Raw genomic sequence first — 27,993 nt, forward strand, 5'->3', positions numbered from 1 at the left:
GTCAGGGTTGGGCCACGGGGTAGCGTCTGTGCACAGGTCAGTTACCAAATTTCAATCAGGAGATGAGTAGTGGAGTCAAGGGTCAAGCTGCATCAGGAAGTCAGAGTCAGGTACCAAATTACAGACAGCAGGCAAATAGTGGATTTGGGGACAAACCAGGATCAGAAGCTGGAGTCTAGAGTCCACAGCAAGACAAGGGCTGGAACAGAAGCAAACAGACTGTCTGCATCATTGCTTAGATAACATCTCATGATGGCTTCCTGGTTTATATATCAGCATGAGCCAATCCATGGGCTGAGAGGAGCCATCACTCCTGGCCAGTACTTCCTGCAATGCCTGGTTTCACAGGTTCCTCCCATGGAACTCCAGCCTAAGCATCCTAAGCAACATCGGCAGCCCAGACCCCCCCTATGGTCCCAGGTTCTAGTCCTGGAAGTTCTTACACTTACCCACCTACTCCTGGTTACAGGCCCATAACCTCTGGCTGAGTTACTGAAATCCTCAAATCTTGATTTAAAGACTTCAAGTTACAGATAATCAACCATGTACTTTCGTTCAAATCATCAAGTGACGTATGTCCCATGCTCCAGAAGAAGAAAAACTACTAAGGATCTCTTTCAATCTGACCTGAGGGAAAGTTCCTTCCTCTCCCCAATTATGGTGATCAGTTAGGCCCTGAGCATGTGGCAAAACCCACCAAACACACCTGGGAAAGAATTCTCTGTAGTAACTCAGCTTTCCTCCCCCTCTAATGTCCCATCTCTGGCCCTTGGAGATATTTGCTAATAGTATTTGTGGATAGGCCATACGCTATTGTAGGCACTCTCATCATACAATCACCTCCATGATAAATTTATCAAGATCAGTCTTGAAACAAGTTAGATTTTTTACCCCAACTATACCTGCTGGAAGAGTGTTCCAGAACTTCTCTTCTCTGATAGTTAGAAAGCGTTATCTATTTTCAAGTTTAAATTTGTTGATGGCCAGTTTATGTCCATTGCTCTTGTACCAACATTAGTGCTTTACTTAAATAAGTCCTCTCCCTCCCTGCTGTTTGTCCCTCTGATGTATCTATGAAAGCAATCCTATCTCCCAAGTTATATTGAGTGTTTGGATTCAAAATCTCTGTAACTGTGTAACTCAAACAGGAAAGAAGCATTAATTAATGAATGTAAAAATGCTGGCCCTGCACACAAAAAGGCTCACTGAAACCAAACAAGCCATTGTGAAACATCAAAGAACTAAGACACTGTTGATTGTCCCCTCTCATCCATGACTCCATGAAGAGGAGACAGTCACAAACACTTGTCCCATTAGTTTGCTCTGAGGGAATGGAATACAACTTCCTGACCAGAAGGAACTGTACCATTATGCTGCTTTGGATTTGTAAGCATAAGCAAGGGATCCCCAAGCTGCTTAGCATGGGTTAGCTCTAAAGGAAATACAAAGCTTCCATATCACAGCAGCTTCTACTTCTTTTTGGAACCTAAGACTGTAACTCATTTGTGTTTGTAGATTTACCTGCTTTAACCTTGTTAAATAATGCTGTTATTTCTTTTTTAGTTAATAAATCTTTAATTTATTACAGGATTGGCTACCCATGTTGCCTTTAATGTGAGGACTAAGGTGCAATTGATGTGGGGTAAGTGACTGGTCCTTTGAGACAGGTAGTAACCTGAATATTATGATTTTTGATGTAAGGGGTCATCTATCACAAAAGCAGGCTGGCCTGGATGGCAAGATAGACTGGAGAGCACAAAGGGACTGTCTCTGACTCCATGTTAAAGCTATTAAAGTGCCTGAGGAACTCACAACTGATACTTGGTTGGTGAAATCTAAATATAGAACTCTCAACCATTTTGGGGTTTATACTTGTAACAGTCTGCCCTGAGGTTGGTACTCACATTAGTGATCTATTGTAGACAGCTTGACACCCAGTATAACAGCATTAAATAATAAATGTTAATAAATAAATAAAATCTAGCTCTACCATCATCCCCCCTCTGCAGTGGTTTACAATAGCTGCAATAAGAAAAAGGTTTGCCTTATCTCCACTGACTGTGATGTTATTCAATCCAAACACTCAGTATAACTTTATATCATGGGCTACAGATGTTATAAGTTAGATCAATACATGCAGCATCCTACAAACATTTCATCAGGTCTAAACACATTCTTATCTACTTAACATCTATTTTAGCAATGCTAACACACATATAAACCTGACTAAGCATTTGTCAGTGTTCAGTGAGGCCTAGGGGTCTCGGCATGAGTTGGCACCTGAGCTACCATCATCACACTGGGAGCTGAGCAATCACATCACCTCATTGAAACTGTTGGATAGGACAACTGATTCTGTCCAGACTAACTGAGGGAACAATTAGCTGCTCCTTTGTTTTGTTGAGGTCAAACACATTGATTCTCAGTTTTCATATTAATGGAAAGGAACTGCAATAAAGAATCCAAAATGTGATGAGTATTATTAAAAATATTAAATTATGTTCAGACTGAATGTATAATATGTTCCTAAACAAACACTACTCTATTGATTTCATTATATATAGTTTCTATATTTTTTTTGGCATAATATTCATGCATTTGCGTAAGGCGGTGATTCTGCAAGGTGCGAGTGTCAAAAGGCGCTCTGCACTTGATAGGATCAAGCTCTTGATTCCTGTTAACCAGTCTGGATAGTGCAAATTTTTTTCTCCCAATAGACAGGATGTATGGTGGTTGCATAGGAACTGGGAGTCAGGACTACTGAATTCTATTCCCATTTATGTTACTAAGGGTATGTCTACACTACAAGAGTAGTTCGATTTAACGTAGGTCGAATTTGTGGATTCGACCTGATGAATTCGAATTTGTGTATCCACACTAAGGACACTAATTCAACTTTGTGAGTCCACACTAACGGGGCAAGCGTCGACATTGGAAGCGGTGCATTCTGGGCAGCTATCCCACAGTTCCCGCAGTCCCCGCTTCCCATTGGAATGCTGGGTAGAGCCCCCAATGCCTGCTGGGGGAAAAATGTGTCGAGGGTGGTTTTGGGTAACTGTCGTCATTCAACCGTCACTCCCGCCCTCTCTCCCTGAAAGCGCCGGCGGGAAATCTGTTACCGCACTTTTCTGGTCAGTGACAGCACGGACGCCACAGCACTGCGAGGATGGAGCCCACTGCGATCATCGCTGCACTTATGGCCGTTGTCAACTCCTCGCACCTTATCGTCCACCTCTTCCACAGTCAGCTGCTGAGAAATCGGGCGAGGAGGCTCCGGCAGCGCGGTGAGGACATGAAGTGTCAGAGTGGCACAGACCTCTCACAAAGCACGGGATCCCGCGCCGCGGAGATCATGGTGGCAATGGGTCACGTTCATGCTATGGGACGGCGATTCTGGGCCCGGGAAACAAGCACAGACTGGTGGGACCGCATAGTGTTGCAGGTCTGGGATGAATCACAGTGGCTGCGAAACTTCAGGATGCGTAAGGGTACTTTCCTTGAACTGTGTGACTTGCTGGCCCCTGCCCTGAAGCACCAGGACACCCGGATGCGAGCAGCCCTGAGTGTGCAGAAGCGAGTGGCCATAGCCCTCTGGAAACTTGCCACGCCAGACAGCTACCGGTCAGTAGCGAACCACTTTGGCATGGGCAAATCTACCGTGGGGGTTGCTGTGATGCAAGTAGCCCACACAATAGTTTACCTACTGCTCTGAAAGGTAGTGACCCTGGGAAACGTCCAGGTCGTCAGAGATGGCTTTGCCGCGATGGGATTCCCAAACTGCGGTGGCGCTATAGATGGCACTCACATCCCTATCCTGGGACTGGCCCACCAGGCCAGCCAGTATATTAACCGAAAGGGCTACTTTTCAAGGGTGCTGCAAGCACTGGTGGACCATAGGGGACGTTTTACCAACATCTACGTCGGGTGGCCGGGCAAGGTTCATGATGCGCGTGTTTTCAGGAACTCTTGTCTGTTTAGATGCCTGCAGGAAGGTAGTTTCTTCCCGGACCACAAAATAAGTGTTGGGGATGTGGAGATGCCTATAGTGATCCTCGGGGACCCAGCCTACAAACTAATGCCCTGGCTCAGGAAGCCCTATACAGGCGCCCTGGACAGTGACAAGGAGCTCTTCAACTACCGGCTGAGCAAGTGCAGAATGGTGGTGGAGTGTGCTTTCGGCCATCTCAAGGGGAGATGGAGGAGCTTACTGACTCGCTCGGATCTCAGCGAAACCAATATCCCCATTGTTATTGCAGCTTGCTGTGTGCTCCACAATCTCTGTGAGAGCAAGGGGGAGACCTTTATGGCGGGATGGGAGGTTGAGGCAAATCGCCTGGCTGCTGATTACGCTCAGCCAGACACCCGTGCGATTAGAAGAGCCAGCGGGAAACGCTGTGCATCCGGGAGGCTTTGAAAGCTAGGTTCCTCAGAGAGCAGGGTAACCTATGACTGTCCTGTCTCTTTACAGAGAAGCTGAACCTGCCCCTGTTTCAGTTACTATTGACTTTTTTCAGCGGTTACATACCCTGTTCACCAGGTTTCCCCCCTTCCAACAGACGTTTAAAAATAAAGTTATTGGAACATTTTCTTTACTGACGAATTCGCGTTAAAGGGTTCAAACACGGACGTAGACTGTGGTGGGTACGGTGTGCAGTGATGTACAGACCGCTTCTACACTCGAGGACTGACAGGCTCCTGCTCCTACAGCGGTCTCTGGGGGGAGGACGGTTACAGGAGGGTTTGCAGGAAGGGGTGGGTTTGCAGGAAGGGGTGAGGGGTGTGTGGGAAGGGTGAGTAGGTGTAGGGGGATGATGGCTCTGGCTGGGGCTCATGGCATCGGAGAGGCTCATGGCTAGGGTGGAAGGGCATGGTAAGGGCAGCCTGCCTTGCCATTTGTGGATGCCAGGCGCTCGGACCCTGGGGCAGCATACACCTCCCAGTCTGACCTGGGGCAGCAGACACCTCCCAGAGTGACCCGGGTGCCTAGTGACTGCACTCTGTGTGTGACCTGCTGTTGATCCTGCCCCCATGTCTGTACCCTGGTAATGGTGGCTGTCCTATGCAATTAACAAACCCCTATCTCCCCTTCACACAAAGTCTTCTGCAAAGAAACATGACGGAAACAGTAATGAACAGCAAACTATTTTTAATACTCAACTTGGGGGATGAAACTGGGATTTTGGATTGGGTGAGCGAGGAAGGGAAGCAATTCTCATACTTTAGGGAATGAGAGCTGTTTGGTACATGAGCGCTCTGCTGGGGTGGAGTGACAGTTTTCACGGCCTCTAGCACCCCTCTTTCTTGTGATTTTGGGTGAGGGGGGGACAGGACTTTGTGGCGGGGGAGGGCGGTTGCAGATACAGTTCAGGGGGGCTCTCTGCTCCTGCCTGCGGTCCTGCAGAACATCCACAAGGCGCCAGAGCGTGTCCGTTTGCTCCCTCATTAGTCCAAGCAGCGTTTGAGTCGCCTGCTGGTCTTCCTGCCGCCACCTGTCCTCCCGTTCGCTGTGTGAGCACTGCTGCTGAGAGAGGGTCTCCCTCCACTGGCTCTGCTGGGCCGCCTCGGCTCTGGAGCAGGCCATCAGTTCAGCGAACATCTCGTCCCGAGTCTTTTTCTTTCGCCACCTAATGTGCGCCAGCCTCTGTGAGGGGGATGCCGGGGCAGTTCGGGAAAGTACCGCAGCTGTGTGATGGGAAAAAGGAAGTGATTTCCTTGCAAAGATACATGTTTGCGAACACTGAACACAGTCTACTCAGTTTCTGTGAACAAGACCATACAGGACACCTATCTCATGTGCTCTCAGGACAAGTTCGAATTTTCGGCATTCGCTTTCATTGCCTGGGGTCTTGCACTGGAGATCGGACAAGCGGGGCAGGACAGCAGAATCCGTGTAGCAGCCAGGCCTGGTAAGCCGTAAACTTTAGGCTGCTTAACAGTTAATGGATAGCAGTGCCCTCCTGCTGCAGGCAATCTGGAAAGCATAAAGTCTGACCCTGTTCCAGCCTCTCGCGGCTGTCCCCGGGAAAGATCCCTGTATGCTTTTCCTCTGCAGCCTCCACCACATGGCTATTAAACGATGGTCATTGTTATGCAAAGGAAAAGTCAAGCATTCCCAATAGTAACATTACACTAATTCCCCTAATTAGATGCAGCAGTCGCCGAGCGAGATCACCCTGAGGTGGGTCACTAGGAGAGACAGAGAGCGCATGCTGCGTGAATCCCTGCACAGACCAGGGCCCTATGCTGCCATGCTCGTCGAGGCAATGCTCCCACTGTACCTCAGGATGGCCTGGCGCGGAAGAGTGTGCTTCCACGGAGCACCCAATAAGGCACCTCTCCCCAGGAACCTTCTGCGGAGGCTTTTCAAGTACCTCTACGAGAGCTTCGTGGAACTCTCCCAAGAGGATTTCTGTTCTATCCCTATATGTATTGACCTTCTTTTCATATAGTTTTTATTCCTGTTTTTAAAAAAAATAAATGTTTACATGTTTATAGCACTTACCGACTGATCCTTCCCCTGATTCAGAGTCCAGGTTAACGGCCGGGGAGGGTTGGTAGGGGATCTCTGTGAGGCTGATGAAGAGATCCTGGCTGTCGGGGAAAGCAGTATTGTAAGCGCTGTCGCCTGCCTCGTCCTCCACAAACCCTTCCTCATCTTCCCCATCCACGAACATCGCCGAGAAACTGCCCGTCGACACTATCCCATCCTCAGAGTCCACGGTCACTGGTGGGGCAGTGGTGGCAGACCCACCGAGAATGGCATGCAGTGCCTCGTAGAAGCGGCATGTCTGGGGCTGGGCTCCGGAGCGTCCGTTTGCCGCTTTGATTTTTTGGTAGCCTTGTCTCAGGTCCTTGATTTTCACGCAGCACTGCGTTGCATCCCGGCTGTATCCTCTGAGTGCCATGGCTTTGGAGACCTTCTCGTAGGTCTTTGCATTCCGTTTTTTGGAGCGCAGCTCCGAAAGCACAGACTCATCGCCCCACACAGCGATCAGATCCAAGACTTCCCGGTCAGTCCATGCTGGGGCCCTCTTTCTACTCTGAGATTGCATGGACTCCTCTGCTGGAGAGCTCTGCATCGCTGCCAGTGCTGCTGAGCTCGCCACGACGTCCACACAGGAAATGAGATTCAAACTGGCCAGACAGGAAAAGGAATTCAAATTTTCCCGGGGCTTTTCCTGTATGGCTGATCAGAACATCTGAGCGCGGACTGCTGTCCAGAGCGTCAACACAGTGGAGCACTGTGGGATAGCTCCCGGAGCTACTAAGGTCGATTTCCGTCCACACATAGGCTAACTCGACATAGCCATGTCGAATTTAGCGCTACTACCCTCGTCGGGGTGGAGTACCGAATTTGAACTAAAGAGCCCTCTAGGTCGAACTAATTAGCTTCCTGGTGTGGACGGTTGCACGGTTAAATCGAATTAACGCTGCTAAATTCGACATAAACTCCTAGTGTAGACCAGGCCTAAGTAAATTGCACTGTGGCCTCATGGACCCTATTTTAGGCTCTCTTCCATGTTATTACACCCATTATGAAAAGAGGGGAAAAAATCAGGCATAGGAAAAATAAGCTTTATTCTAGAAATCACTATGTAATTCTCTTTAGAATTAGACAATGTAGGTGTAGTTACTATAATCCAGTAATATGTATGTAATTTGGGAGTGAGTGTGAAATCATGACATGACAGACAGGACACTTCACTATAAAATATCACATTTTATATCTTCAGAATCCACAGTTTACATCATGGAATATAATATAGAGCAGTTTCTTTTCATAATATTTTTATGGAATAGTCTGTTTCAGAAAGATCAGATATTTAATCTTCCTTTTTCCCTAATTATCAAGCTTTATATTTCATGATAGTTGGTACCAGAGTGCAATGGTTTTTTTATTCCTATAAAAATATTTATTTCAAGTTGTACATTTATGCAGTTATTAACAACCTATGAGTGGATTAGAAAGGATCTATAAAGTGAAAAACATTAGTCTGGAGACATTAAAGAGCAGACATCATGTGTGTAACAAACTTTCCTTACAACTTCAAATAAAAACTACCCAACAGAATGGTAATATGCAAAAGCACCATTTCTATACTCAATATTTCATAGATCAACTCGCCGCTAACTGCACAAGAAAAAAGATGGACTTTATATACTGTAATGAATATTAAAAGGGCCATTGATGTGGATATAGAAAGTGTGTCACAGACACCATAGTTTGGTTAAATACAGTTGCTGAAACTTCACTGAAAACCAGGGGAGGCTCTAGCAATTTCGCCGCCCCAAGCACGGTTGCCGGGAGGGTGGCAGGCGGCTCCGGAGCCGCGGGACCAGCGGACCCTCCACAGGCACGCCTGCAGGAGGTCCACCAGAGCCGCCTGCCACCCTCCCGGCGAACGGCAGAGCGCCCCCCGCGGCATGCCGCCCCAAGCATGCGCTTGGAGTGCTGGGGCCTGGAGCCGCCCCTGTTGAAAACTATAACCACCCCAAACTACCTATCGGGCAAGTTCCAGTGCAGAGTTCAACTGGTACCAATACAATGCTTAGACTATAAACCCTTTGTTCCAGAAGCCAGACACCTGACCCTCGTCCCTCCTTCATGATCATGACAGAGGTAGGAAAAATGAGGTGAGAGGGGCTATCAACCTATGAAGGACAGAGGCAACCCACTCACCATTCACTGCTGTGCTCATGAAAAATGCCCAGACAGGCCACTATGTTTTAGGGATCTCATTTGGAAACTTTCTAACCCATTGCCTGCAATGGAACCTGCCATATGGAAGGACTGCATTCACCTTAGAGTCCACCCCCACCCTGTTGGGCAACTGGAAAGGAATCCATTCACCTTTTGAGGAGAAAACGCCAGTTCATTGAAATTGAAACTGTATGCAAAACAGCAAGATTTCTTTTCTTTCCTTTTTTGTTTTTGTTGTGTTTTGTTTTGTTTAAGGAGAAAAAAATGCTTCAGTTGTCCTGATACAAAAATTGTTTGATAGTTTAGTTTGTGCAAATTTTCAAGATTTTGACTTTTCAGCAGGATTTGGTTTGGGAAACATCAAAAATTCTCATGGGATAGGAAAATTATTCCCCTCCCAGCCCTAGTGGTGTGGCTGTCAAGAGCATCTGCACTAATCTAGCCCATTTGTACTCACATGGGCTCAGGAATCCTCAGGACAAAAAAAGTTGGTTACAAAATCATGACTGGAAAGATAGTCTGGGCTCTGGTAAACCAATGGCAAAGCCAGTTTCAGAGTTAAAGTCCCTTTGTTTATAAAAAAAAAAAAGTCTGCCAATTGCCCCTGATTTTTACATTGGGGAGCTCCAGCTCAAACCTCTCACTGGATCATAACTATGGAGGTTTGGAGCAGGGGAGAGGCAGTCTTTCATAAATGAATTTTAAACCAATTATGGCACTAGAGGTTAAAACCCAGTGATAAAAGGAGGGAGAGGCTCTCAATCACCTTATGCCATCATGTCTGGTGCTTGCATCATGCCTCCCTTGAATAGTTCACCTGCTTCTCCTGCTGTAATTTGGGATCCCTCTGAGATTTTCCTTCTCCCCATTCCCCGTGGCTACTGCTTCTACCACTAGGGCCCAAAACAAGCTTCACCTACCCTCCCATCCCAATCAGTTCTTTCTGGCCCTTCCATTCTGTGCGTTCCCCTCCCCTCTGTAACTTCAGTTCTTCTCTCCACCCTACCCTCAAACTAATTATTGTGAGTTCACCTCCCTTCAATGCCCCTGCCTACCCCCTTTCAGGTCCCCTATCCTTTCCCATGAGCTTGGCCTGGGTCCGCTTCTCAATGAGATGTGTGTGAAGACAATCTCATCTCCACCACAGTAAAATTATGCATCTGATTGGGAGTTAAAAGGCAGCATGTTCTCTATAGGTGTCCATCTGCTCTGAGGCTCTCATTCTTGGTTCAGCAAGAGTGCAAGTCAGGGGCATCACTTCAAATAATTCTGGAGTGGGGGGCAAAGTTGTATCAGCATGTAGAACATTGTATGTATATTCTGCAAAGTCTGGAGGGAGTGGGGGGGGACAGGGAGTGGAACATATTGACCTATGAAAAGTCAGGGGTTAAACCAAGCAAGTGCCCTTTACCCCAGCAAATGAAGCCCTGGTGCATGTTGCAGAGTTAACCTTCAGAGCACTCTGTAAATCACATTGATTCTGCCAGTACAACACTAATGTAGCCTAACCTCAAGGTGAAAGAGTTATGGATGATCGTAGCAAAGTCCATATCTGAAAGAGAATTTATCCTTCTTTCCAGGTGCAGGTGATATGAACAGTCCTGGCTATTTTTGCTTCCAGGGCTGCTAGCTATATGAACTCCCCAGTGCTTAATTTGCGGCAGGGCTGAGCCCCAGGACCTTTAGGCATGATAGTTCATAGCCCCGGCACCTCTGAGCTTGCTGTGTCAGTTATGAAAGTTTAACAAAATGCTCATTATACATTAAGCACTACTACTCCTCTTATGGCTAAATAAAAGATTCATAGATTTTTAAAGTTATAAGGGACCACCACTATAGTCTAGTCCAGTGGTTCTTAAACTGGGGCCACCACTTGTTCAGGGAAAGCCCCTGGTGGGACAGGTCAGTTTGTTTACTTGCCGCATCCGCAGGTTTGGCCAATTGCAGCTCCCACTGGGTGCGGTTCACCGCTCCATGCCAATCAGGGCTGCAGGAAGCGGCACGGGCCGAGGGATGTGCTGGCTGCCCTTCCCACAGCCCCCATTGGCCTGGAGCAGTGAATGTGGCCAGTGGGAGCCACAATAGGCCAAACCTGTGGATGCCTTGAATAAGCGGCGGCCCTAGTTTGAGAACCACTAGTCTTGTTTAACCTCCTTCATAAAAGGACATAGACTTTTACCCATTAATTTCTGCATCAAGCCCCACTAACTTGTGGCAGACTACAGCATGCCTTTTAAAAAAGACATCCAGTCTTTATCCTCTCCTAAAGTAGATTAGTTAACTTTAAGCAAATCCATAAGGGCCAGATTTTTAAAGATATTTAGGCACTTACAATTGCACGTAAGTACCTAATGGCACTTTTGGTGCCTAAATACTTTTAAAATCAGGCCCTAAGTCCTTTGCTACATTGGGATCTTATTTATTGTGAATATTCAAGAATGTTGTTATCATAGAAATAACAGATGCTTCAGGTCAGACAAATATCTTTAGCATTTTTACCAAGTAAAATATATTTAAAATAATCTTAATTATATGTACATAATTTGTAGTTTAAACATTTCATGTTAATATTTAACTATCATAATAAACTAAAAGGTATACTTTAAAAAAAAATCCATAGACCTTGTAGCTGAATATAGACAGATAAAAATATTAACATAGTAGCTGATACGGTAATATCATTGATGGGCCAAACAAGTTGTCTAGTGTGAGTTCTGCACTATTTGTAAGAACTAGTGAGTTCTGAAAAAAAAAATATAAACAGCCTTTTGCTATTCTAATATATGCAGTTATGTCAGTGCCCACAATGTGTGGTATATGATAACTAGCTGTAGTTCATAATAGAAACAAATGCTATTATCCTCAAACAACCCAATAAAAACAATAATGCATAAATAAGGTGCAACTCTTATGAAAATTTCATTATTTTCACGCATTTGCATAGCTTGAGTCATAGTGTGTGCCATACCCCTAGACAAACAATTACCATTTTTCAGTCTTATCTCTAACTGTAGTTCTGATACAGCCTGTAGCAAATATATATGCATCCATAAATGCTAAAGTAAATGGCTGACTTTGGGCATACCCACAAACCACTTTTTATGAAGTCAAATGGCAGTATAATCAAGGGAAATATGTTCCTCCTTCTCCCCTGTTCTAGTTGTTTAGAGCTGAAGTAACTGTTATCGCAGTGGAATATAACTATGCCCCAATCCTGTTAGGTGCTGAATGTCCTTAATTCACTTTGACTCTATGAACCACCTCAGGAAAAGAGGTAAAGTGGCAAAATTAATGAGGTCTGAACACACTAATTAAACTTCACAAGCCAAAGGGGGATGATTTTATAAACAGCCTTTAGCTCTGCTTTATGATTGTTTTTTTTTCAGTGCTTCCTCCACTCCCACAAACGGCTTCCCAGTCACCTTTTTGTTTCTGTGCTGTCGATAACACTTTTTTTCCCAGGAGCAAATGTTTGTTTCTGCCCTTTTTATTGGTAACGAAACAATTAACCTGTGCTGTAACAACTCTCAAACTCATTTAAGATGGGATTTTCTTATCAGCTCAAGTAATTCACTTCTATGGCGCCTTGATCTATGTTCCTGATATTTTCAATAAAATGGCAAGTCCATGTGGAAACAGATGCTGTGAAGCATCCAGTCATGAACTTGACCTTTTTTATTCTGCTGGTTTGATAACATTTCTACAAAAAAGGGACCATATTTAACTTAGCCAAAGTGACATTTTTACTTTTCCATGTACAAACAGAAGTAGAAATGTAATTTCATTGGGCTTCACTTTTCCCATTGAACTGTCCAGACCTTTTCAAATACATTCCTTGGTTTAATACAAACTTTTTTTTTTTTACTGCAATGAAATATTGCCTTATTTTTACACACATATGTATCCATATATAGAAACTCCTAAAGGACATGAATATTATCAGTGAGTGTACTCTTTTACCAGTCTACATTCTAATGAAGACTAAGTATACATTTTATAAATTATGATTATCTAGTATTGTACTGGAGATTTTAATTTCAGAAATGCAGCCAGCTAGACATATAACATCCAAACGATGCTTTATTTCCTGAAGACCTTCCCTCGCCTCCCCCCTCCCATCAAAATAAGGCTTTACACTATAAACTGTTGCTTCCTTGGAGGTATCCTATATTTTATAGGCACTGCCATCTCATAAAAAAAAAAGAGAGAGTTATTTCCATAGAACATTTACCAAATACAATAAACTGGCTTAAAGAAATTGAAACATATTATCTTGATTTAATACAAGAAAATGGATGCCTGTCCCAGGCTTTGGGCATGTCAGCTGTTTGTACAAAATATACCAGGCAAAAAAAAAAAAAAAGCAACTACCCAGAAATGTAGCCCAACCCACACACAACAAAAGAATTGGTGGAACAATAATGCCTATCTCAGCATTTGCTTTGTGAAGCATGCATGGCCTATATGCAGGTTTCCATGGAGGAGAGTGGCTGTTAGGCAAAGGTGAAAGTAAGTCAAAATAGGAACGCTCGATTTTTGGTGTTCATATGTAGTCATGGTTGTAAACATCACATGGGGAAGTAATACTGCATCTTTTTTTTAATAATGGGACACAGCACATGGAACAGGGTGGGGACAGGTCAATATATATATAACATAATCTGAAAGGAGTAGATGTCCCAGAGAAGTCCAACAAATAGCCAAACAAGTGCGTATTGAAGAGGTGTGGGGGAGTGTGGTGTTGCAGGGGTGTGGGAACAAAGTATGTGCAGCTGGGTATGGTAATATTCTTTTTATCCCCAATCACCCTCTTCACCTCTACCCTGCCAGAATGAGTGAGGGAACTGACAAGGTCATTCTGTTTCACCTGGATTTTGAGTAGGCAGGGGAAAGTGTCCCTTTTTCCTTCACGTTGACAGAGTTGGAGATGGCATGCTTTCTTTCTCTGTCTGCCCCCAAGGAGGGGTGGAGGAGTCATCAGAAGGAGTGTAGAAGAAAGAATGGCAGCTAGGGAACTCCCAGATTATTTTCCAGTCAGGTGCTGGTGCCTCTCCACCCACTACTGAAAAGCATGGAGGCCCTTAAGATCTTCCATCTGCCTGAGAAATTCTCATTTGACTAACAAGTGAAGGAGGAGATGGCACTGAAGGAAAACTTCTACAAACTGAAGAATAAGAGAAGAGGGGGGATGGTCACTTTCTTTTAGTGGAGCACAGGGTGCTGCCTTCATCTCTGTTCCTTCTACTTAACCCTTGCTGCCAGAAACCCCAGGCTGACAGTAGTTCTAGGCTGGAAGGACCAGAACTAAAATACTTCAATGAAAAGCAAAAGGTCAGCTATGTGGAAAGGAAAATGAAGAATCTACATGGGAGCATTTCTGGGAAGGAATGTGGTCCATTCCCACACAGTTTGTAAGGTAAGCCAGGGTCCCTAAGTGAATTGCTAGTACTACTAGAGTTTCTTTACAGCTTAAATGGCTGCCTAGGTTCTTATTCAGCTTGCAGTGTTTACAAGGACTCTTGTCACTGAAGAATTCTTAGACATCTTTAAAATCCTAAATTAAACTCAAGGCAAAAAAGCAAAACAAAAAAAGTGTTGGATTTTTTTTTTTAAAGCAAAACATTAGAATTTTCAGATTTTTTTGAAAAAGCTACAATCTTCCCAAGATTTATTAATTATTATTATTGGCAACATCAGCTCCATGTTAACACCTTTTTTGTTGCTGTGTATGAATAGCTAAGATCTTTGAAAGTTTTCACTCATTCCTGAGAGATGCAGATGAGGTTTACTGAAATTGAATTGCTGAATCTGAAGTATTGAACTAAAATGTGAGTGGTACTTTTAATGCCTTAGTGGTAGCTAATAAACTAATTAGCTACTATTGAACTTCTGAGTCTCTTATTGTCTAATTAAAGTATTCCTTAAGGTCCAAGTTTTCATGTAAAGTATAACTAAGGGGAATTTACCCAGAGAGATGCTATGAAATTAATTTACAGAGTGATTATCTTACTAGTAGTTCCCTTCTTTTCTGGGTGATTAAAAAAAACTCTATATTAGGCCACCCGGGAAATATAATGTGTTTTCTTAACTTACATGTAAGATCACTTTTGATAGATCTTAGTTTCAAGCAACAGCCAAAATATTACAATTCTCCATATAGAGGTTAAATTGATTTTCAAGCAATAGTTAGAATATCACAACTTCCCTTACAAAAGTTAAATTGGTTTCAATCTACTAAATGGTCTTCCATTTTAATGGGTATACTAAGTATCTGGGAATAGAACACATGCTGTATTTGTACTTAATACTTGAGACAAGTATTATAGGTCCAATTCTTAAAATATCATACAGTAAATAATCTTTACCCCGAGTAGTCTCACTGATCTACATACATAGTTACAGGATCAGGCCGCAGATATGTTTATATTGCTATCCAAGGCTTTTGAGGTGAAGTTCAAGATATACTGACTGCTTAAGTACATATTAACTGATGTGAAAATGAGGTCAATATCTTCCTTGAAAACCAATGATTCTTAATGTTCACCAGAATAAAGTGTCAATACATGTATGGTTTGATACTGCAATCAAATGGATAGAGTACAATTCCTTTTAAGTACATAAATCACTAGCAAGTTTTTCCCTCTTAAACTAAAAGTATAAAAGAAAAAAAATAGATTAGAGGTACACAAACACACAATTGTTCACCCCTTCAGATATAACCAGTTGTCTGCTGTAAGTTCAGTGAAACTATACAGGAAATATACTTGGGTATGCAATCTTATTTGTTAACATTGCTTCAGGTCTTAGCATTAATGATCTCTGAAGAGATCATCAGTAATAAGATTGACTTTCTATGATTTGAGCCAATCATGACCCAGGATTTCTTCAAGAATATATATAAAAAACAAAAGAGTAGTATTAATACTCTTCACTCATGTAAAGCCTAAGAACATTATGTGTGACTCTGTAAATAAGTAAGTCTTGGAACACACCCTTGTAATGGCACTAAATAATGGTGTATTCATTTTAATGATGGATAAACTCACTTGAAGAAGTGCTAAATAAATAGATACATAATGAATCATTGACAGACCAGAGAACGGAAAGTGCTAGATTCACAAAAATACTTAGGTGCCTAAATCCCAAAATCAGGTCCCACTGGGATTCACAAAACTCCTCCTCAGCTTCGGCTGAAAATTGTAGGCTCCTGAACTCATTTGGTGCTTAAAAACTTTAGCATCAAAAGTTCCTGGGGCACCAATGTTTCTGCTTCTGCACATGTGCACTGTTGCTCCTCTTCAGGTGTCCAGATGCTTAAGCCCCACTGTGATACAGCAATCATGAGAAGACTGGCATTCCTTCACCTAACTTGCCTGCAGGGCCCAACTGGTAACAGTACTCAGTGCTTGCCTACTGGATTGGGGTCCTCACGCAAGCTTACACAAAACAGCCAAGGGGAGGTAAGAGAAAAGTGCACCCTCTGTCAAATTTATAGCTCAGTGGTTAGGAAACTCACCAGGAATGTGAGAGAGACCCAGTTCAAGTCTCTTCTCCACCTGAGGGGAAGAAACAATTTGAATAGGAATTGCCTATCTTTCAGGAGAGGGTTGAAACCACTGGGCTATAAGATAGTTCAAGGGTTGGCAACCTTTGGCATATAGCCCGACAGGGTAAGCACCCTGGTGGGCCAGGCTTGTTTGTTTTCTTGCCGTGTCCACAGGTTTAGCCTATCGCGGCTCCCACTGGCCGAGGTTCACTGCTCCAGGCCAATGGGAGCAGGTGTCCAGCACATCCCTTGGCAGGCACCGCTTCCCGCAGCCCCCACTGGCCTGGAGAGGCAAACCGCGGCCAGTGGGAGCCATGGCCAAACCTGTGGATGTGGCAGGTAAACAAACTTGCCCGGCCTGCCAGTGTGCTTACCCTGGTGGGCCGTGTGCCAAAGGTTGCCAATCCTTGGAATAGTTTGATGTGTGAGGAGTGGGAGGGGCCCTCAGTTCCTCCTGTTGAAGATGTTCCTCTGTGGGTAAATATTCATCAATCGAGAGAAGGCACACAAGCATGAGAATGACTATGTATCCTCATGCTCAGAGTACTCGCCTAGGATCCAGTCCCCCCTGTTCCAATGGTTCTTTTGTTATTTAGCTCCACTGTATCGGTTTCAACAGGAGAGATTGAGAGAGTCCCACATCAGAAAGTCCCATAGCTTGGTGGTTAGTTGGGGTGCTCATCATGAGAGAGGTGGCAGGTCCCTGCTCAAATCCCTTCTCTCCCTTGGGCACATGGGTGACTTGAATTGGAAGGTTTTCCATATTCCAGATGAGTACCCTAACCATTGGGCTAAAAATTCTGAGGGAGGACCTTCTTCTCCCTCCCTAGCTGCTTGCAAAACACAAAGAGACGGTGTGAAGCTGAGAATACCAAGCAGAGGGAGTCACTTCCCTGAAGAACTAGATTTAGATGCCAAACACTCTGAGACAGGTAGGGTATGGTACACACCTCTCTCCTCAGTATCTCCTATTGGCCAGTGGAGGCATGAAGCAACTGAATGTGCTGGCTTTTGTGACTCCCATTCTTAGGCACCTGTCTGTCCCCATTCACTGCACCGGGAGCCTACACACTGAACTTGGGTTTGTGAATGCAAGTGATGTTGTAGGTGCCTAGCAATTCAGCATGGCAATGCTCAGCATCACCACACCCAAGTTCCTTTGTGGATCTAGCCCTAAGTGACTTGACTCCTCATCTTATTCTTTAACCTCTAGGCTATATCCCCTCTGTTCTGCAGCTATGGGCACCTTCGTTAACAGTTATCTTAAGCAGATTTGTATTTCTTTTCCAGGAGTTACTTCTTTGTACTACATTGTTTTTTGTCATATACCAGTAATGCCACTTGCACAAGCAATCTGTATGTGAAAACTTAATGAATCTCTGCCATATTATCATGGTTATTACAAACCATCTGTCAATGTTTTTCGCTTAAATACCAGTTGTAGAGTTATTTTCCTATAAAAGGATATTTTCCCCCCAAAAAGTTAATGAAAATATATGTGGACTCAATAAATTCAGAAAGCCACACTTACTTATCTCTGTTGTATATCTTATAGTACAGTATACCTATGGCAAGAAAAATAGAATCAGGAAATATTAGATCTTAGGACATTAGATTTTAACGTGGTATTTAATCATCTCAGTTCAAAGACTCAACCAAAGTCAGCCAAGCACAACAGGTGATCTAGAGACCAAAGAAAGCTAAAGTAGGACAACCAGAACCAAAGCAAATGCTGGGAAACGTGTGTGTGTGTGTGTGTGTGTGTGTGTGTGTGTGTGTGTGTGTGTGTGTGTGTGTGTGTGTGTGTGTGTGTGTGTGTGTGTGTGTGTGTAATCTTTGTCTTTCTAACATTTGGGGCAAAATTAGTCCATTGGTAACTGTAGACGTGCAGACTCACCCCTGCAGCGCCTCCTGCTGGTCTCTACTGGGAATTAGCTCAATTCAGCTCTGAAGCACCCTCTGCAGGCTAGTGTTCTGCCTATCCTCTGGCCCCTGTGTCCCTCCTTGGACCCAGTGCCCTTTTATCTGGGGTGCTACTCCCTTGGTAGTAACCCCTTTCTCTCAGGGTCTCCCCTCCCTGGGAAACACCCCCATCCTCTATTCCCACCTCTCCTCAGTGTATGGCTACTACCACTAGCCCCACACCCTGGGGCAGACAGCAGTATCAGCCTACTCATCACTGGCAAGCTTGGGTTTGGACCTGCTGCCTTGGCCTACCCCTGGTTGCCCTCTGCAACCCCCAGTACCTCTTGGCCTAATGCTAGGCTGCAGCCTGAGGCTTTCCAGGCTGGAGCTCCCCAGCCTCTCCCGGGCCCTGCTTCACTTAGGTACCCTGTGTCCAACTCCCTGCAGCTAAGCCCATTTCACTCTGCAGCTAGAGAGAGACTCTGTCTACCCTGGGCTTCTCTGCCTTTACAGGGCCAGCTGAGTCTGTTTGGGGTGTGGCCCCAGCTGCAGCCACTTCCCCCAATCAGCCAGAGTTTTACCTTGCCCAGCCTAAAGCTGCTTTCTCCAGCCACAGCCCCCTCCCAGGGCTGTTTTTACCCCTTCAGGGCAGGAGCAGGGGATCACCCTGCTACAGTAACCATTATATCCCCCAATTTTAAAGTTGGCATAATGGATACAGCACATTTTGTAGGTGTCTATTATACATTATACTTTTGTGGTTCTGACATTTTGAACCATAGGTATAGACTCATAGACTTTAAGGTCAGAAGGGACTATTATGATCATCTAGTCTGACCTCCTGCACAATGCAGGTCACAGAATCTCACCCACCCACTCCTGTAACAAACCCCTAACCTATGTCTGAGTTACTGAAGTTCTCAAATTGTGGTTTGAAGACCTCAAACTGCAGAGAATTGTAATATTCTGACAGAAAATTTCTAATACTCTGATAGAAAAAATGAGTTCTCAGCTAGTGATATTTTGAGCACCCATATAAACAGTATCTCTTGGTTTTTAGTCTTGTCCTAACTGGCAAAAATCAGAGACAAAGGACCATAAGGGTCTTTTCACTATATTCACAGATGAATGCACTAATGAATGAATGGAGAAGCTGTTGGGCCAGTTAGCCCTGTTTGGTTAACCATGCACTGCTACACCAGCACTGGATGTTGGACTTAAAAAGAAGGAGACCCAGAAGTATGAAATTGATTGGAAAGGAGGGTAGAAGTCTGTGAGGAGCCAGAGGAGAGTACAAGACAGGGAGAAGTTGTTCTGGAAAAAGCAGAGAGCAACCCAAAGGAGCCCAGGGTGGACTGAAAGAAATAGAAAAAAACCTGAAAAGAGGGAAATATGAGACCAGAGATGGCAGAAAAGAGTAGCTGGAATTAGAGAAGAGATGACAGATCTCTTAGAAAGGAAAGACTAGGCCCAGTTTGAAACTGGGACAAAGGCCTTGTATTTTGTCTGGTTTTTGTGCTTGAATTTCCCAGAAAGGATGGACTATTGTTAATGATTTAGCCAGAGGTCCAAGTCACTGCAGCAAGTCATATCTGTGACTGGAGTAGGCCAAAGAGCATGGTGGGGAAGCTAAAGTAGAAGTGCTGCAACATTGGGCATTACTGTGAGGAGGCACCCTGGGATGGGGAGTCTTCTATTAATGCCCACCCTTTTTATTAGCGCTTCAATGCAAAGACTGTGCCTTTTAAGCTTGGAAAAAAACATAGGATGTTGTGGGTAGAATCAGAAACAAATACACAATGTTAATATATATAAACTCCCATCAGCAGTGATATCCAAGTTTGCAACAGTGGGTTATGGTAGTGGTAGTATATCTATGGATTTGTTCTGTACATGACATCTTGTATTAATAAAAAAAAACAGTGGCTTTCTGGGTGAGCTAACTGAAACTGCAAAATGTCAGACACTAATATGAAAGATGATATCATTCTGGCCTATGTGCTATGAGAATGAATGAAGTGTGTTAGAAGTGGGCTCCAGCAGGCAAGACTCTTTTTGCAGAAACAAAGACTACATCATTTCGTAAAGGATCTCTGAATGTTCTGGTACTTTGTACCCCCTCAGGAGAGCAAGGATCTCTGTGCTAAAAATGAAGAGGGTGGGGGTGCAGGATGATAGATGCATTGCTTTGGAAGCATGAAATATTCAAAGACTCTATATCAACTTTATAAATGTTACATGTATCTTTATGGGCTGGCTAGTGATTGTATTCCTGACTCAATGGGTGAGCTAAAATGTTTTCTGTAGGGAATATAGTCACATTCTCACTCTCCTCTCCCCTCCCAGACCCCAGTAACTGATGAACATCCCTAATGCAGGTATTTCACCCCCTGGGAAACAGTATATACTGATGAAACATGGAAAACAAAGAACAAAAACAAAAAAACTGTATAAAGAGACATCCCTGATCTGGGACAAGGATCTCACTCAATCCAAGAATTGATATGAAACTGTGACTAAGAGCCTTAAATACTTTAATTGCATCTGGGATCCCATGTGGAAGATGGTAACTGCCTAGTAAGCTAGACGTGCAAATAAGCTGTTTATTGTTTTAACAATATGTTTCCTTTTGTAATGTTTTTGTTCTGAATAGATAGGAGCTGGCTGGTCACTGGGTAACCCTGCCATTGCCTCTGAGAGAACAGGACTCTAGGTGCCAGAATAAAGTCAGACCTCCTGAGATAATCACAGTGAATTTGAAGAGTCTTCAGTTTAAGGCCTAGGTCTACAGGGAAAGAGTTGTGGGACTCTGCCCTGTGAAAGATAATAGACAGAGACCTGAGATGAAAGTGAAGGTGCACTCAAGGCATCCATGAGAGGGTCAGAGGAGGAACTGTGACCAGAGGAAAGCAATAGAGAGTCCTGTGGCACCTTAAAGACTAACAGATGTATTGGAGCATAAGACCAGAGGGACACTGTAGAAGGAAATCAAAAGGGCAGAAGCACAACTAATCCTAGTGCTAATGGCTAGGATTAGAAATCAAAATTTCTGAATGCAACAAAGTTGTGGTGGCAGGAAATGGAAAAATATTGCTTAATAAATACAAAATACTTCAAAGAACTTCATTTATGCACATAAAGAATATAGTGTACATAAACACTCTGATATATAATGAGGATTTTTTTTAAAATAGTCAATTTAGTAAATAAAGGACCAGTTTTCCAATACTTGCTATCAGGGGTAATGCTTACTGTCTCTCACTCATTGTTCTTATCATGCAACAAGAGATATATGAAAGGAAAAAAAAACCTGGGAATTGTAGCTGTTGAGCCTTATATATGATTGCTGGTCCTTGTTTGTTAATGTTGGTGCAGTTTTCTAGATAAGCCCTAAAATTGGAAACCAAATTTCCTGTCCAGTGCAAAGCTGTCCTCTACTATTCTTATCATCTTGTAGTTAACACATTGTAACCCCAGCAGCCTTGATGTTGGCAGGGTGGGCGAGTGGCCTTGGTGTGGTCAAGAGAGAACAAAGGGGTTATGGATAGTCTAAGAGTTCCCCGTTGAATCTAACTGTTGGGTGCAGGAAAAAGGATGTATCTCCTGAATTGATGGCTTGCTAGAGAGGCTCAGGTAAGCCACTGGCTCCCTGATTCCCTGTGTGTGGGCAAATATAATATATACCTACTCTGTCTTGTCTGGATGGCAGGGCCAGCTCCAGGCGCCAGCGGAGGAAGCACATGCTAAGGGGCGGCATTCCGTCCATTCTTGGGGCGGCACAGGCCGGGCGGCTTTTTTTTTTTTTTTTTTGCTTCAAGTGTCATAAATGATAGAGCTGGCCCTGCTGGATGGAGCCGTCTCTCTTGCTTAGATTACCATTAGGACAAGGTTTTTGGTCAATTGTGGGCATTGAGACTAGTAAGGTTTTTTTTTTCTTCACTGTCAGATTGGCTGGGGCACAGTGGGTTTTTTGCAGAGCAGCTCATGAACCCAGTGCGGGTAGATCAGGAGATACTTAGCAGGAGACAGGTTTACAGTACTAGTACTTGTTCCATATGGGTTGGGCTCCCAGAGTTGGAAATTGATTTAGGTGAAGGCATCCCAAAAAGAAGCTGAGGAATGTGATTGGGGCTCATAATGTCTGGTAAGCTGGGGGCAACCCCCTTCTTCCAGCCCCTTAACTCTCCTATGGGGAAGGCCAGTGGGGTGCCAACAATAGGCTGGGACCAGCTTTGGATAGATTGAGGTAGGCGTGGGGACGGAATGGTTAATGGCAACCCTTCCCAAATTGATGGAAATAAGTGAGGGAGGGATTATAACCTGCAGTGTATGAGCTATTTTGGCACAATCCTACATAACATTCTGATAGGTAACCTGGAGACATGCAGGCTTGACAGAACTACCATTAAGGGGATACATAATTGTTTAAACAACAACAAAGAAAGAATAACCATTCATGAAATTATGTCAGATTGGAGGAAGATATCAAGTGGGGTTCCACAGGAATATGTTCTGGGCCCAGTGTTTTTTAATTCTTTATTAATGGCCCAGATGTAGGTATAGAGAGCATACTGATCAAGTTTGCAGAGGACACAAATCAAAGGGGGTTGCAAACACTAAAGTTCAGAGGAATCTTCATAAATTGGAGAACGGGGCTATAAAGAACAAAATGAAATTCAGCAAAGACAAACGTAAGGTGCTGCACTTACAAATGCACAAATACAGAATGGGGGAAAATTGACTTGGCAACACCACTACTGAGAAGGATTTGGGAGTTGTGGTGGATCACAACCTCAACATGAATCAGCAATGCAATACTGTTACCAAAAAAACAAAAACAAATGCAATTTCAGGTTGTATTAACAGTGGCATAGCATGGAAGTCATGGAAGGTGATGATACCACTCTACTCGGCCCTAGTTGGGCCTCAGCTGGAGTATTGTATCCAATTTTGGTCACCAATGTATAGAAAGGATGGAGAGAAACTGGAAAGGATTTAGAGGCAAGCAACAGAAATTATTAGAGCTACACAAATCTGCGGATATCCACAGGTGCAGACGCAGATACCTGCGGACCATGTTTGCGGAGTGGATCAGATGCCAATACAAATTTTATATCTGCACAGGGCTCTAAAGATGATGAAAAGGATGGATTGCAAGCCATATGAGCAATGGCTTGAAGGAACTGGGTATGTTTAATTTGGAAATAGTGGAGATTAAGGGAGGGTATGATAGCAGTCTTCAGATACTTGAAAGGCTGCCATAAAAAAAAGATGTTCTCTTCTGTCACAGAGGGCAGGATAAGATGCAATGGGTTCAAACTACAGCAAAGCAGATTTAGATGAAATCTCAGGGGAAAACATAGGACAATACAACAGACTGCTTTGGGAGGTTGTGGGAGCTTCTTCACAGGAGGTTTTCAAAAGGAAGCTGGATAGCTTTTGGAAGGTTTAGACACAACAAATGCTGTTTCTTGGCAGGGGATTAGACTAGACCCTTGCAATCCTTTCTAACCCTATGATTCTGTTGCCACTGAACAGCTCTCAGATGAGTTAATAAAAGTGCAGCCTAATTAAACAATATCCATTGCATGTTGTCACTCTTCCTGCATGCCCAGGACTATGAATAAGGGATTGTTGTACAACTTCCTTTCCTCTAATATTTCAAAGTTAATGCTTGAGAGAAACAGTTTAATGCTAGATTTGAATTTTTATCTTTCCTTTGGCTTATTAGTCCCATTATGTATGAGACTATAAAATAAAAGCCATGGAACTCCTTATTAAACAGGCTGAGAGAAATAGCTCACAAATATTCTTCCTATTGCTGAATATTGACTGTAGCAAATAAACATTGAACACATATTTTTAAAATCAATGGAAACTATCCCAAATTCATTCTCACTGCTGATGGGGGCGGTTTTCTGTAATATGTTGCTTCATGTACATGGCAAGGATTTCCAGAGATCATCTAATTGTTCCATGCTCACTTTGCCTTGATCACACACTATTTGAACACAGCTTCAAATTTTGTTTTCACCCCTTAAACTCAGATAACAGATTAGAGTTGGGTGAAATTTTTTAGACAAAACTGTTTTCAGCAAACTATGTAGATTTAGTGACACAACATTTCACTAAATCAGTTTTGCCAAATTTTGTGGGGGAGGGGAGGTGAACAAATTCCAAAAAAGCAAAAATGTTTCATTTTGACTTTTTAAATAACAAAATATTTCAGTTTCTGTTCAAAATGATTTTTTTTAAAAGTCCTTTTTTTTTAATTCAAAAAATATATTTTAAATTTTTAAAACCGAAACTGTTTGGCTTGACCCGACACTAATTTTTTTTCAGCTTTTTGATCAGCTGAACATTTTGAAATATTTTATATTTGGTCTGTCCCAAACTATTTTTTTAATTGCTGTCAATCAGTTATTTGTGCAGCTTATTATAGATTCACACAATGATACATTTACAATATTTATTTATCATAGAAGTGCTTGGACCTGTATTAGTGTAGCCAGAATGGCCCCAGATTTTTGAAAATTATTTACACCTCTTGCACATAACACATCTTCTCTAGTTTGTTAATATGTAGCAATAATCTTCCTCTGCAATGGGCTTGGTGCTTCAAATAGAGCCACCTCACTCCATTCCTACCAGAAGTCTGAGAAATTTGTGCACATCAAAACTGAAAATAATTCAGCATAGGATTTGATATAATCCACAGTTATTAGAGATGACAGCAGCACATCTTAAAGTTCATTACTTCTTTATTTCCATTCAAGAAGGTGTGTACTTACACAACTCCAGAATGCTGACTATAAGAGGAGCTTTACAGGAGTCTTCTATGCTTCCTTTTATTCACAACCAATAATCCAATTATCACCTAATTGCATACCCAGGGTGTTTCTATTCCCAGACATGGCACTCTAGTCTTATGATAATTCCCTTATTTGTATGTTCCTTAATTTTGGAGGCCTAACAGCACCCCCATGTTTAAGGTTGCAAGACACTTCCTATTATGAGTCCATTTTTATATTTTTATCTTGTATCTTTCATCTAAGTTCTACATGAAAAAGTTCTCTTTATCTGATATTTTGTGTAATTGAGCCCTGCCAGAGGAGACATTTTGAAAGGGATAGCACAGATCATTTATGAGATATGTGACTTTAAAAAACAAAGCTCCCCCGCCCCAACCCTCTCCGTTTCAGTTTAGGAACTGTTTTGTTTGTTTGTTTTCCTTAAACAGCTTGAATTCAGAACTTGTTTTAGGTGTCTCCAGGAGAGCTATTGCCTAGGGAAACATTGAAATTTTTTGCAGGGATAAGTGAGCAGTTATTTGTTAAAAAGTGCATGTGGGAGAGGGGAGAATTTCTGCATGGAGGAGATATACACATTTAGGCCCTGTATCAGGAAAGCATCTCCATTCAGGTTGGATTTAAGCACATGCTTAAATTTAAGTTCATGGTTTAGTCCCATCAAAATCAATGTGACTGAAACATGTTTTAAAGGTAAGCACGTACTTAAGTGCTTTCCTGAATGGGGGACCTTTAAAAGCAGAAAGAGCAGAAATAGAGCAGGACTTCTGCACAGTTTATAAATCTGACAAGGATTTCTGCAAAAGTTAGACATTTCTCGATTCCTGTCCCTAATTGATACTCTCTCCCTCCTACAAACTTTTATGTGTGGGTGGGGTGCTAAGTTTGAAGCAACTATTGCTACAGGGCCTGCTTGTTTGGCCCAGTGCTGTTGGAACACGGCTGTACTCTTCATGGCCTCTGGGAGCTCCTCCTTAAAATGCTGCTGTCAAATTACAATGAGTGTTGTTGGAGTGATTTCTCTCACTGATAACATTCATAGGCTCCCTGGGTATATTACTAAATTACCCTTTCCAGCAATGATTTATTGGTTCTCATATCAATACTTTGTGAAGGATTTTTTTTATCTTTCAGAAGTAAACTAATTGCCCAAATTAGTATTTTTTTTATAAAAAGAAATAATGCTTGTGGAGGACATCCCTGAACCAATACAAGTTCTTCACTACCTCCTATTCCCACTGTGACAATTTTATATAAATTGAGCAATTGAGGTGGTATATTTTTCAGGAACAAAGTATAATGCTTTGAACCAGATTCACTGAATGAGTTTCATTACCAAGAGGAGCTGCCTCTGGATACAAACCTGGTAGGTTATATGGCCACAATCCAGCTGAGCACTTGCTCATAATTAGGAAAGTGAGTAGTTCCATAGACTTCAGTTGGACTACTTGTTCTGAAAACTACACACTTTGCTGGACTGGGGCCAGAGTGTGTTAAGCAACTCTAAGGTGTGAGCCTTTCTTCCTTTGTTATTGTTAATCAGAGAACATTAGCTTAAATTGGAAAACAAATGCATAGATTCACCTGTTCCTCCTTTCTTCACTTGATCCTTTTCCTAATTATGCTGGATTCTTGAAGTCCCTAGCAGAGGATGGGGAAACTTTTTGTCAGAGCCCTTTATAAAAACAAAGCCAGCCCATCACCGTATTAAGCCTGATTGTGTGATGTCTCCTTTGCCACTCACATTTACAATTAATTTATTTTACCTTCATGTTAGATATGATTCATGACTTGGCCAGAAAGGGCCATCGGATTATTTAGTCTGACCTCCTGTATAAATCATAGGCCACCAATACCATCCAGCATCTGCACACTAAACCCAACAACTGAAAGGAGACCAAAGTGTTTCAGCCGGCTGGAGACTAAACTATTAGGTGGCACAGACAGAGAATGAGTGGGATTGAGGTGCACTGGGCCTGAGGCTCCCACAATGGCAAGGAAACTATTGAGATATACTAAGATAAATCTGGCAAGATGGTGATCTCCCATAAATCTAAAACTATTAAATTAACTAGCTGAAACACAATAGCAGATATCGTTTGCTGCCTCTGATGGAATCCTGAAGGAGATGCAGCGTCATTACTGCTAACTCACTGGGGAGGGATGTGGCTCGTTAGACTCCATTCTGAATATAAGGGAGGGGGAACTAGCCCCTGGGCAACAAAGATCTGAGAGAATTCAGGTAATGAGAGAAGGGACTGTAAGAGTATTTACATGCTGTAGTAAAACACCTGCAGCTGGCCCATTTCAGCTGACTTAGACTCTAAAATTGCAGGGTAGTTGTTTGGACTCAGGAACTCACCCACTCACAAGGTCCCAGAGCCCAGGCTTCAGCCTGTGCCTAAATGTCCCCACTCGAACTACATAGCCCCACAGCCCAAGCGAGAGCCTAAGGCAGTCAGGAGTGTTTGACTGCAGCATAGACACTCCCTAAAAGCTGGGAACAAAGGCTAAGTTGGGGGATGCACATAGTTTCATTTTGGAATAACCTTGTTAATAAAACAGATCATTGCAGGAGGTTGTTTTATGACTCTACATTTTTGTCAGATGGAGAGTCTGCTAGCTTTCCCTGGTGCAGTACATTCTCACTTCTGATGCCTGGATAAGACCAACTATGCTGTATCTCATGTTTCAGGAAATGAAACAATTGCCACTTAGTGGTCAGAAACTGATTTCTATTCCTACACAAGACTAGGTGTGTTAATGGGCTTTCAAATACCAAGGACTGGCTGCAGCTGGAGGCAGGATATCACATTTGATAGGGCAGTGGGGTAACCCATATATAAATCTGTATGTTCCAGAGAGCTGGGTTTAAATCCAAACTTAAAATACAAATAAAAATACATTTGTAGGCTTCACCCTAATGCTTAATTGACACTTACCTAAATCAAAAAGCCACTACAGAATATGGTGTGACTGACCGGTCCTGTTCATGAAAGTCCTAGAATTAGCATAGCAAGTTTAGGTTCATT

The 27,993-nt window shown here is 43.1% G+C and overlaps 1 long non-coding RNA gene across 1 annotated transcript; it reads right to left on the reverse strand.

The window, feature by feature from the left end:
• LOC120396924 lies at positions 1-27,993 on the reverse strand. Its single transcript, XR_005593540.1, has 3 exons — positions 27,904-27,993; positions 26,546-26,602; positions 1-199 (listed from the first exon to the last, which is right to left on the reverse strand). It is a non-coding gene; the product is annotated as an uncharacterized LOC120396924 (long non-coding RNA).

This window comes from Mauremys reevesii, linkage group 2, assembly GCF_016161935.1.
Source record: "Mauremys reevesii isolate NIE-2019 linkage group 2, ASM1616193v1, whole genome shotgun sequence".
Taxonomy (NCBI): domain Eukaryota; kingdom Metazoa; phylum Chordata; order Testudines; family Geoemydidae; genus Mauremys; species Mauremys reevesii.